This window comes from Hylobates moloch, unplaced genomic scaffold (assembly GCF_009828535.3).
Source record: "Hylobates moloch isolate HMO894 unplaced genomic scaffold, HMol_V3 SCAFFOLD_12, whole genome shotgun sequence".
In the NCBI taxonomy this organism is placed as follows: Eukaryota; Metazoa; Chordata; class Mammalia; order Primates; family Hylobatidae; genus Hylobates; species Hylobates moloch.
In genome coordinates this window covers 50,634,082-50,647,045 of record NW_026652287.1, presented here as the reverse complement: position 1 = coordinate 50,647,045, position 12,964 = coordinate 50,634,082, and the positions used below count along the sequence as shown (strand labels likewise).

The 12,964-nt window shown below is 46.9% G+C and overlaps 1 pseudogene; it reads left to right on the top strand.

Moving 5' to 3' along the window:
• The first annotated feature begins 7,410 nt into the window (after positions 1 to 7,410).
• On the top strand, positions 7,411 to 7,893 carry LOC131380843 (large ribosomal subunit protein eL21-like; annotated as a pseudogene).
• Positions 7,894 to 12,964: the final 5,071 nt, after the last annotated feature.

The window sequence follows — 12,964 nt, the reverse complement described above, 5'->3', positions numbered from 1 at the left end:
GTCAGGTGTGGTATCAGGAATAATGTGGGAGGCCAGATTGAAGTCCAGGCCAGGAACAATGGTAATTGTGGGACTTAACAAACAGTGAGTACAGCTTGAAGGAGCCGGGGAGCAGAAAGTATATGCGTCAGGTATGAGGACGCAAATAGATTTTGGAAGTTATGAGAAATGTAGAGTGAGTTGAGCATAGTTTGTGATTTTTAGGGCCTCTAAAAGTATTAAAGCAGGGGCAGCCGCTGCATGCAGACATGAGGGCTAGGCTAAAACAGTGAGGTCAAGTTGTTTGGACAGAAAGGCTACAGGGTGCAGTCCTGGCTCTTGTGTAAGAATTCTGACCGCACTAACCATGCCTAGGAAGGAAAGGAGTTGTTGTTTTGTAAGGGATTGAGGTTTGGGAGATTAATTGGACACGATCAGCAGGGAGAGCACTGTGTTTTATGAGAATTATGCTGAGATAGGTAACAGATGAGGATGAAATTTGGGCTTGACTGAAGTAATGGGGGCTGTCTGTGAAGCCTTGCGGCAGTACAGCCTAGGTAATTTGCTAAGTCTAATGGGTGTCAGGGTCAGTCTAAGTGAAAGCGAAGACAGGCTGGGATTAAGGGTGCAAAGGAATAGTAAAGAAAGCATGTTTGAGATCCAGAAGAGAATAATGGGTTGTAGAGGGAGGTATTGAGGATAGGAGAGTATATGGGATTGGCACCACGGGGTGGATAGGCAAAACAATTTGGTTGATAAGGTGCAGATCCTGAACTTCCCTGTAAGCCTTGTCTGGTTTTAGGACAGGTAAAATGGGGGAATGGTAAGGAGAGTTTATAGGATATAAAAGGCCATGCTGTAGCAGGCGAGTGATAATAGGCTTTAATCCTTTCAAAGCATGCTGTGGGATGGGATATTGGCATTGAGCGGGGTAAGAGTGATTAGGTTTTAATGAGATGGTAAGGGGTGCATGATCGGTCGCTAAGGAGGGAGTAGAGGTGTCTTATACTTGTGGGTTAAGGTGGGGAGATACAAGGGGAGGATGTGAAGCAAGCTTCAAACTGGGGGAAAAGGTGGCAATGAGGTGTGGCTGTAGCCTAGGAATAGTCAGGGAAGCAGATAATTTAGTTAAAGTGTCTCAGCCTAATAAGGGAACTGGGCAGGTGGGGATAACTAAAACGGAGTGCTTAAAAGAGTATTAAGTTGGCACCAGAGTTGGGGAGTTTTAAGAGGTTTAGAAGCCTGGCCGTCAATACCTACAACAGTTATGGAGGCAAGGGAAACAGGCCCTTGGAAAGAAGGTAACGTGGAGTGGGTAGCCTCCATATTGATTAAGAAGGGGACGGACTTACTTTCCACTGTGAGAGTTACTTAAAGCTCAGCGTCTGTGATGGTCTAGGGGGCTTCCGAGGCGGTCGGGCAGTGTCAGTCTTCAGCCACTAAGCCGAGAAGATCTGGGAAGGAGTCAGAGAGCCTTGGGCCAGAGTTCCAGGGGCTCTGGGAGTGGCTGCCAGGTGAGTTGAGCAGTCCGATTTTCAGTGGGGTCCCACACAGATGGAATATGGCTTAGGAGGAATCCTGGGCTGTGGGCATTCCTTGGCCCAGTGGCCAGATTTCCAGCACTTGTAGCAAGCTCCTGGGGGAGGAGGTTCTGGAGGAAACCCTGGCAGCTGCGGTTCAGGCATTTGGAAGTTCTTGCGTGCTGGAGATGTGGCTGGGGTTTGTCTCACAGTGGAGGCAAGGAATTGCAACTCAGAAATACATTGCTACTTGGCTGCCTCTACTTTATTATTGTACACCTTGAAGGTGAGGTTAATTAAGTCCTGTTGTGGGGTTTGAGGGCCGGAATTTAATTTTTGGAGTTTTATTTAATGTCAGGAGCGGATTGGGTAATAAAAATGTATATTGAGAATAAGATGGCCTTTTGACCTTTTAGGGTCTAGGGCTGTAAAGCGTCTCAGAGTTGCTGCCGAACAAGCCATGAACTGGGCTAGGTTTTTCATATTTGATGAAAGAGTCTAAATGCTAACTGATTTGGGAGAGGTCAGATAAAGAAAAAGGAGCATTAACTTTGACTATGCCTTTAGCTTCAGCCACCTTTTTAAGAGGAAATTGCTGGGCAGGTGGGGGAGGGCTAGTCACGGAATGAAACTCTAAACCAGACCGGGTGTGAGGAGGAGAGGTGATAAAAGGATTATAGGGTGGAGGAGCAGAGGCTGAGGAAGAATTGGGACCTAGCTTGGCCTGGTGAGGAGAGGCCTGGGGAGGAGGGGAGAGGTCAGATGGGTCTGTAGAAAAGGAAGACTGGAAAGACTCAGTGATGCTTGGGGTTGGGACTGAGGGGACAGGAGAGAGGGAAAGAAGGAAGATTTGGGACGAGTTGCACTGGGCACAGAGACTAGGGAGGGACCGATGTGTAAAAGAATGCCTGGATGTCAGGCACCTCAGACCATTTGCCTATTTTACGACAAGAATTATTTAGATCTTGCAGGATGGAAAAATTGAAAGTGCCGTTTTCTGGCTATTTGGAACCACTGTTGAGTTTGTATTGGGGCCAAGCGGTGTTGCAGAAGAAAATAAGGCATTTAGGTTTTAGGTCAGGTGTGAGTTGAAGAGGTTTTAAGTTCTTGAGAGCACAGGCTAAGGGAGAAGGAGGAATGGAGGGTGGAAGGTTGCCTATGGTGAAGGAGGCAAGCCTAGAGAAAAGAGAGAGTAGAGACATGGAGGGAAGGGGTTTGAGGGTTCTTACCTTCCAGAAAAGCCAGAAAGGGGTCAGGGTGCGGAAATAAGGGGTTGGGGCACAGAGATAAGAGGTCAGGGCACAGAAATAAGGGATTGGGGCACAGAGATAAGAGGTCAGGGCATGGAAATAAGGGATGGGGTGCAGAGATAAGAGGTTAGGGCACAGAAATAAGGTATTGGGGCACAGAGATAAGAGGTTGGGGCACGGAAATAAGGGATTGGGGTGCAGAGATAAGAGGTCAGGGCACAGAAATAAGGGATTGGGGATTCTTGCCCCTTAGAAAAGTGGGACTTGCCGCTAACAGTGAAGAAGGGGTTGAGGGGTTTTTGCCCCTCCCCCAGAAAAGCAGAGAAGGGGTAGAGACATGGAGAAAAGAGGTTGGGGTACTTGCCCCTCCCCCAGAAAAGCGGGACTTGCCACTAAGGGTGAAGGACCAAGGCAGGCGTCCCTGCGTGGTCTGACACCTCTGAAACGTGGGTGAATAATGAGAGAGGCGTCCTTGCAATGATTAAACACTAAGAGAAGGCTGCCTTCCTAGTCCATGACTGGCGCCAGAGTTTTGGGTCCACGGATAAAACGTGTCTCCTTTGTCTCTACCAGAAAATGAAAGGAATTGAAATTAAGAGAAGGGAGAGATTGAAGTGTGGCGCCAAGATTGAAAGGAGAAAGAGGTTGAGGGATAGTGAGGGAGGCTGGAGAAGAGAGTAAAAAGAGGCCGCTTACCGGATTTGAAATTGGTGAGATGTTTCTTGGGCTGGTTGGTCTGAGGACCTGAGGTTGTAGGTGGATCTTTCTCATGGAACAAAGAACAGGAGGACAGGGGATTGATCTCCCAAGGGAGGTCCCCCGATCTGAGTCACGGCATCAAATTTCACGTGCGTCCGTGTGAAGAGACCACCAAACAGGCTTTGTGTGAGCAATAAAGCTTTTAATCACCTGGGTGCAGGTGGGCTGAGTCTAAAAAGAGAGTCAGTGAAGGGAGATAAGGGTGGGGCCGTTTCCTTTTGGGTAGATAAAGGAAAATTACAGTCAAAGGGGGGTTGTTCCCTGGCAGGCAGAGTGGGGGTCACAAGGTGCTCAGTAGGGAAGCTTTTGAGCCAGGATGAGCCAGGAGAAGGAATTTCACAAGACAATGTCTTCAGTTAAGGCAGGAACAGGCCATTTTCACTTCTTTTGTGGTGGAATGTCATCAGTTAAGGCAGGAACTGGCCATCTGGATGTGTACGTGCAGGTCACAGGGGATATGATGGCTTAGCTTGGGCTCAGAGGCCTGACACCGGGTTCACGCCATTCTCCTGCCTCAGCCTCCCGAGTAGCTGGGAATACAGGCGCTCGCCACCACGCCTGGCTAATTTTTTGTATTTTTAGTAGAGATGGGGTTTCACCGTGTTAGCCAGGAAGGTCTCAGTCTCCTGACCTTGTGATCCGCCCGCCTCGGCCTCCCAAAGTGCTGGGATTACAGGCATGAGCCACCGCGCCCGGCCTCCCTGACTTCTTTCTTGCACGAGATCCAAGAACCCTTCTCTTGGGATCTTGATTGGGACCCCTTTCCGGGAACACATAGAGACAGGAAGCAGATTGGTGGTGCCAGGGGCTAGGGGAGAGGAAGTGGAGAGTGACTGCTGATAGAAATGAGATCTCCTTTTAGGGGGATGAAAATGTTCTGGAACTTGATAAAGGTGATGGTCGTGCAACATTGTGAATGTGCTAAATTCCACCAAATTGGACATTTTTATATGGTTAATTTTATGTTGTCTGATTCTCACCTCAATTAAAAAAATTTTTTTTCCAGATTCTGTGTTCAGCCAAATAATTTTGGGGGTTTTGTTTTATTTGTTTGCTTGTTTTGAGAGGGAGACTCACTCTATCGCCCAGGCTGGAGCACAGTGGCATGATCTCTGCTCACCACAACCTATGCCTCCTGGGTTCAAGTGATTCTCCTGCCTCACCCTCCTGAGTACCTGCAATTACAGGTGTGTGCCACCACGCCCGACTAATTTTTGTATTTTTATTAGAGGCAGGGTTTCACCGTGTTGGTCAGGCTGGTCTCGAACTCCTGACCTCAAGTGATTCCCAAAGTGCTGGGATTACAGGCATGAGCCACCGTGTCCAGCCCCACCACATTTTTTTTTAAAACAAGTCAGATTTGAGGCCAGGAGTGGTGGCTCATGCCCGTAATCCCAGCACTTTGAGAGGCTGAGGCAGGTGGATCACCTGAGGTCAGGAGTTCAAGACCAGCCTGGCCAACATGATGAAACCCCATCTCTGCTAAAAATACAAAAAATATAGCCGGGCATGATGGCAGCATGCCTGTAATCCCAGCTACTTGGGAGGCTGAAGTGCAAGAATGGCTTGAACCCGGGAAGCAGAGGTTGTGGTGAGTTGAGATTGCACCACTGCCCTCCAGCCTGGGTGACAGAGAAAGACTCCATCTCAAAAAAAAAAAAAAAAAAGTCTGGGCGATGTGGCTCACGACTGTAATCCCAGTACTTTGGGGGGGCCGAGGCAGGTGGATTACCTGAGGTCAGGAGTTTGAGACCAGCCTGGCCAACATGGTGAAACCCCATCTTTACTAAAAATACAAAAATTAGCCGGGCATGGTGGGACACGCCTGTAATCCCAGCTACTCCAGAGGCTAGGCAGGAGAATTGCTTGAATGCAGGAGGCAGAGTTTGCAGTGAGCCAAGATCGTGCCATTGCACTCCAGCCTGGGCAACAAGAGTGAAACTCTGTCTCAAAAAAAAAAAAAAAAAAAAAAAAAAGTCAGATGTCAGATTTGGCCCTCATCCACAGTTTGCTAATCCCTGACCTGACCTCATTGTTCTTCAACTTATTCGCCTGCATATCCTCACTTCTCTCAACCTCAGACTAAACTCTCACACTATTCTCACGCCTATCACTATCCTCCCACTGTCACCTGAAACACCCCACCCCAATCACTGTCTCTCTCATCCTAACCCCATTCTGCTCTTGCCTTCTTCTCCCACCACCAGCCAACCTGGCAGAACCACCCAGGAACTTCAAAAAGAGGCATATTCCATTTCCTGGAGGGCGTAACACAATTATGTCGTTGATGATCTGTCTGAGATTACATTTCATTATATAACTGATTATATTGCATGATAATTACTCTGCTCCAAATCCTGCAATTACATGTAATGGTGATTATGATTATACATCCTACAGTTACACTGTCGTCCCTATCATCATTGTAACATATGCTAATAAACCATCCATGGCAGGTTGACATCAGCATCCACGCCTGTCCCACCCCATTCCAAAGCCCCAGCTACACAAGCAGATCTCCCTGTGGCTGGGCACACTCAGGGTGTCTGCCCAAGTTCACCTGCCAGAGGCACCTCTGGGAGTCTGGAAAACAAAAGGGACTGGAGTCGTCTTGGTTTTCCTTCCCCTTCACTCTGCCAGCAGCCAGATGTGGAAATAGTTGAGGTTTTAGCATTCCCTTGTTCAGTGACAACCTTGGGGAGCTTTGGAAAGCCACTTCTTCAAGGTCATCTCTGTAGGACCAGACTCAGTCCTGATCCTTTGTACCCAGAGATAGCAAACTTCAGCCCCTGGGCCAAATCTGACTCCACACTGGTTTTTGCAAATAAAGTTTTACTGGCACACAGCCAAGCTCATTCATTTATGTGTTGCCTGTGGTTGTTTTTCAGGTTGCAATGGCAGCATTGAGTCATTGTCAATTTCCTGTATGAAACCCCTTTCTGTTAAAAGACCTCAAGTGATTTCTGTTTTCCCACCTTGATCCATAACTGATACACTGTACTATGATACATAACTATGTATCATATGACTGACACATCCATAGAGCAAGACACAATGTCAGCCCCTCCAAAGGATACTGTAGCAGTAGGCTAAATAATGTCCCCCCAGAGATATCCACATCTATTGCTCAGAACCTGTGGATGTTACTTTATTTATTTATTTATTTGAGACGGAGTTTCACTCTTGTTGCCCAGGCTGGAGTGCAATGGCGCTGACCTCAGCTTACTGCAACCTCCGCCTCCTGGGTGCAAGCGGTTCTCCTGCCTCGGCCTCCTAAGTAGCTGGGATTATAGGCACCTGCCACCATGCCCAGCTAATTTTTATATTTTTAGTAGAGATGGGGTTTTACCATGTTGGCCAGGCTGGTCTTGAACTCCTGACCTCAGGTGTTCCACCCACCTCAGCCTCCCAAAGTGCTGGGATTACAGGCGTGAGCCACTGCACCTGGCCCTATGGATGTTACTTTAAATGTCATAAGGAACTTTGTAGATGCAGATGTATTTTTCTTTTTTTTTTTTGGCAGGATCTTGCCCTGCTGCCCAGGCTGGAGTGCAGTGGTGCAATCATAGCTCACTGCAGCCTCAAACTCCTGGGCTCAAGCAATCCTACTGCCCACCACAGCCTCTCTCATAGCTGGGACTACAGGCACGTGCCACCATACCCAGCCCTGCAGGTATGATTAAGTCAAGGATTTTGAGATTATGGCGAGATTATCCTGGATCATCTGAATGGGCTCTAAATGTAATCACAAGTGTCCTTAGAAGAGGGAGGCAAGAAGGTTAGGTAAATACATAGCATTGAAGGGATTGGAGTGACTTGGAGTGACACGAGAAGGGACCACAAGCAAAGGATACCAGTGGGGCTTTTTGGCCAGAACCACCATCTTCCAGTAATTTGCCAAGATGACAAACACAAAGGGAAAAAGGAGAGGCACCCGATATATGTTCTCTAGGCTTTTTAGAAAACATGAAGTTGTTCCTTTGGCCACATAGGTGTGAATCTATAAGAAAGGTGATATTGTAGACATCAAGAGAAAAGGTACTGTTCAAAAAGAAATGCCCCACAAGTGTTACCATGACAAAACTGGAAGGGTCTACAGTGTTCCCCCGCATACTGTTGGCATTGTTGTAAGCAAACAAGTTAAGGGCAAGATTCTTGCCAAGGGAATTAATGTGTGTATTGAGCATATTAAGCACTCTAAGAACCGAGATAGCTTCCTGAAATGCATGAAGGAAAATGATCAGAAAAAGAAAGAAGCCAAAGAGAAAGGTGCCTGGGTTCAACTGAAGCGCCAGCCTGCTCCACCCAGAGAAGCACACTGTGTGAGAACCAATAGGAAGGAGCCTGAGCTGCTGGAACCTCTTCCCTATGAGTTCATGACATAATAGGTGTTAACAAAAAAATAAAAGGCCAGGCGGAGTGGCTCACGTCTGTAATCTCAGCACTTTGGGAGGCTGAGGCAGGCAGATCACAAGGTCAGGAGTTTGAGACCAGCCTGACCAATATGGTGACACCCTGTCTCTACTGAAAGTACAGAAATGAGCCGGGCATGGTGGCAGGTGCCTGTAGTCTCAGCTACTCGGTAGGCTGAGGCAGAAGCATTGCTTGAACCCGGGAGGCGGAGGTTGCAGTGAGCTGAGATCGCGCCACTGCACTCCAGCCTAGACAACACAGCGAGACTCTGTCTCAAAAAAATAAAATGCCTCTGGACTATGAAAATGTTTCTCTTCATTGAGTAGAAGTGTGGTGTTCTCTCCACCAAAGAAACATTTAAAGCAAATTTTAATTGTGTCCTAATTCATTGTGTAATGTCTTCACTGTTCAAATTTAATGTATTTCTTGCTGAAAGACTTGAGGTAGCTTATTATGCAACAAATTACTCAATTGGTTAAAAATTGGCCAGGTATTATCTATGAAATATCTGTACTGGTTTGAAGATAGTCCCTCTAAATCATCAATGAAAAAATAAAATAATTTACAAAAATAAATGAAACGTAATCTATTCCATTACAGTTAAGCTCAGGATCCAGAGTTTGCTTTTGAATTCTAAAAAAAAAATTGTTTAAAGCATAAAAAAAAAAGATGCCAGTGGGGATGGGGCATGGTGGTTCATGCTGTAATCCCAGCACTTTGGGAGGCCAAGGCGGGAAGATCACCTGAGGTCAGGAGTTCAAGACCGGCCTGGCCAAAATGATGAAACCCCCTCCCTACTAAAAATACAAAAATTAGCCAGGCATGGTGGTGGGCGCCTGTAATCCCAGCTACTCAGAAGGCTGAGGCATGACAATCACTTTAACCTGGGAAGCAGAGGTTGCAGTCAGCTGAGATCGTGCCACTGCACTCCAGCCTGGGTGACAGAGCTGGACTCAGTCTCAAAAAAATAAAAAAATAAAAAAAAAGATGCTAGTGGGTTTCAGAAGCCAGAAAAGACAAAGAGAAGGATTCCCCCCTAGATCCTCCAGAAGAAACCAACCCTGCTGACTTGAATTTATTTTTACTTATTTATTTTTAGAGATGGGAGTCTCACTATGTTACCCAGGCTGATCTTGAACTCCTAGGCTCAAACGATTCTCCTGCCTCGGCCTCCCGAGTAGCTGGGATTACAGAGTAGCTGGGATTACAGGTGTGTGCCATTGCACCCAGCTTGATTTTTTTTTTTTTTTTTTTTTGAGACAGAGTCTTGCTCTGTTGCCAGGCTGGAGTACAATGGCCCCAATCTCAGCTCACTGCAACCTCCGCCTCCCAGGTTCTCCTCGATTCTCCTGCCTCAGCCTCCCAAGTAGCTGAGATTACAGGTGTTTGCCACCATGCTCAGCTAATTTTTATATTTTTAGTAGAGATGGCCAGGCTGGTCTCGAACTGCTGACCTCAAGTGATCCACCCACCTCGGCCTTCCAAAGTGCTGGGATTACAGGCGTGAGCAACCGCACCCAGTCTCAGCTTGATTTGACATTAGCCCAGTGAAACCGATTTCAGAATTCCGGCCTTCGAAACCATACAAGAATACACTGATGTTGTTTTAAGCGACTAAGTTTGTGGAAATGTGTTAGAGTAGCAATAGGGAACTAATAGCCAATAGACCAACTGAAGGGTGTCCCCATGAATAAGAATCACTTTATAATTAAAAACAGCATTCATAAAATAAAGGTGCCAGGTGCAGTGGCTCATGCCTGTAATTCCAGCATTTTGATAAGCTGAGCGGGGAGGATTGCTGGAGCCCAGGAGCTCGAGACCAGGATGGGCAACATAGCAAGACCGTCATCTCTACAAAAAATAAAAAATTAGCTGGGCATAGTGGCTCATGTCTGTAGTCCTGGCTACTTAGGAGGCTGAGGGAAGATCACTTGAGCCTGGGAGGTTGAGGCTGCAGTGAACCATGATTACACCATTGGACTCCAGCCTAGGCAACAGAACGAAACTCTGTCTCAGAAAATAGTAATAATAAAATTTTTACAAAGACAAGAAAAGTATACATTGTGTGTGTGTGTATTTAGAAAGTTCCAGAAGGAAGGATGAGGTTCTCCTGAAGGTGCAGAGGTCAAAGGCAACACCAGAGTTAGGTAACTGCATGGGGGCCTTCAAAATCAAATTCAATTCCCAGGCACCACCTCCAAGTTGTTTTTTTTTTTTTTTTCAAGATGGAGTTTTGCTCTTTGTTGCCCAGGCTGGAGTACAATGGCGCGATCTCGGCTCACTGCAACCTCTGCCTCCCCGGTTCAAGCGATTCTCCTGTCCCGGCCTCCTAAGTAGCTGGGATTACAGGCACGCGCCACCACGCCCAGCTAATTTTTTTGTATTTTTAGTAGAGACAGGGTTTTGCCATGTTGGTCAGGCTGGTCTCGAACTCCAGACCTCAGGTGATCCTCCCGCCTCGGCCTCCCAAATTGCTGGGATTACAGGTGTGAGCCACTGCACCCAGCTACCTCCAAGTTCTAATCCTTTAGTCTGTGAGCAGAGCCTGCGAATCTATGCTTTATTCAGATAAATTTCATAGTAAAGGAAGCTTCACTTCGTGCCACAGAGAAGACCTTTCTAAGGACTCATGTCCGCAAGAGGCTGAAAGGAATTGGGTACAGGGATTCTTTTTTTATTTTTATTTTTATTTTTATTTTTTCGAGACAGGGTCTCCCTCTGTAGCCCAGGCTGGAGTGCAGTGGTACAATCACTGCTCACTGTAGCCTCAACCTCCTAGGCTCCAGCAATCCTCCCATTTCAGCCTCCTGAGGCTGGGGGCACAGACATGTGACAACACACATGGCTAAGTGTTTCTATTTTTTTGTAGAGACAGGGTTTTGCCCAGGCTGGTGTCAAACTCCTGGGGTCAAGTGATCTGCCTGCCCCAACCTCCCAAAGTGCTGGGATTACAAACACGAGCCACCATACCTGACCGGGTATAGGAATTCTTAGTCTCAGCACTATGAACATTCTGGACTGGAACATTCTGTATGGTGAGGCGTCCTGTCCATTGTAGGATATTTAGCTGCATCCTCCCACCGCATAGGATGTACAATGTAGGATGGTGTTAGCATTGTAGGATGTTAAGGGGGCATTGCCAAATGTCCCCTGAAGAACAAAATTACTCCTGGTTGAGACTCACTGGGTTAAATAAGATTTAGAAACTTCCCTGCAAAACATGAGAAAAAAAATGTTTCATAGAAGGGGCCGGGTGCGGTGGCTCATGCCTGTAATCCCAGCACTTTGGGAGGCCGAAGCAGGAGAACTACCTGAGGTCAGGAGTTTGAGACCAGCCTGGCCAACATGGTGAAACCCTGTTTCTACTAAAAGTACAAAAACTAGCTGGGCATTGTGGCAGGCGTCTGTAATCCCAGCTACTGGGGAGGCTGAGACAGGAGAATTGTTTGAACCCAGGGTGGGGGCGGAGGTTGCAGTGAGCCGAGATCATGCCACTACACTCCAGCCTGGGCGACAGAGTGAGATTCTGCCTCAAAGAAAAAAAAAATGTTTCACGGAAGGGACTGTTTACTAAACATGGATAATTCACTCTGGCCAATAGATGATGAATAGTTAGGATTCAACAAGAAAAAGAAATATAGTGGCCTCTACTGAAACTTGAAGTGCACATCCCGGTTAATCCAGCTATCCCACCTGTCTCAATTTACCCAACTGATATTTTAAAATCCAGTAGGAAGCCAGGTGCAGTGGCTCACGCCTGTAATCCCAGCACTTTGGGAGCCAAGGCGGGTGGATCCCTTGTAGTCAGGAGTTCAAGACCAGCCTGGCCAACACGGTGAAACCCCGTCTCTACTAAAAATACAAAAATTCACCAGGTGTGGTGGCGGGCGCCTGTAATCCATTACTCAGGAGGCTGAGGCAGGAGAATCGCTTGAACTGGGGAGGCGGAGGTTGCAGTGAGTCAAGATCGCACCACTGGCCGGGCGCGGTGGCTCACGCTTGTAATCCCAGCACTTTGGGAGGCCGAGGCGGGCAGATCACGAGGTCAGGAGATCGAGACCATCCTGGCTAACACAGTGAAACCCCGTCTCTACTAAAAATACAAAAAATTAGCCGGGCAAGGTGGCGGGCGCCTGTAGTCCCAGCTACTCGGGAGGCTGAGGCAGGAGAATGGCGTGAACCCCGGGGGGCGGAGCCTGCAGTGAGCCGAGATCGTGCCACTGCACTCCAGCCTGGGCGACAGCGAGACTCTGTCTCAGAAAAAAAAAAAAAAAAAAAAAGATCGCACTACTGTTCTTCAGCCTGGGTGACAGACAGAGTGTGACTCCATCTCAAAAAACGAAACAAAACAAACAAAAAAACACAAAAAACAAAAAAATCCAGTAGGAAAGATGTGTTGTATGATGCTATTCACTGCAGGAAACAGCAGGGAATATTTTCCATAACAATCCAAAAAGAGCTCGTAGATGTTAACCCTATTTTGGAAAGGATGTCCACGATAGTTGTTAAATTTAAAAATACAAGTTGTTTTTTAAAAAATAGGTACAGTTTGATCCCATGCTTAGAAAATAAAAGTGCGTTCCATGAAAAATAAAAAGGCAGGTTGCAGTAGCTTATGTAACATAGTCCTCCTTTTAAAAAAAAATGCATATATATTTACACCATGCAAATAAGGAAGGCTGGAAAGTTTTTCAAAATGTTAGTTGTGTCTGAAAAGGTGTGATTTAATTTTTGCTTTGTCAATTTGCTTAGCTGCAAGTTCTGATTTTTTCCACACTGATTGAACACCATCAGTGTTAGTTTTGTTGTTGTTATTGTTTGTTTGTTTTTTGTTTATTGAGACAGAGTGCTGCTCTGTCACCCAGGCTGGAGTGCAGTGGCACGATCTCGGCTCACTACAACCTCCGCCTCCCAGGTTCAAGTGATTCTTCTGCCCCAGCCTCCAAGTAGCTGGGACTACAGGCGCTCACCACCATGCCCAGCTAATTTTTCTATAGTTTTCTTTTTTTTTTTTTTTTTTTTTGAGATGGAGTCTCGCTCCGT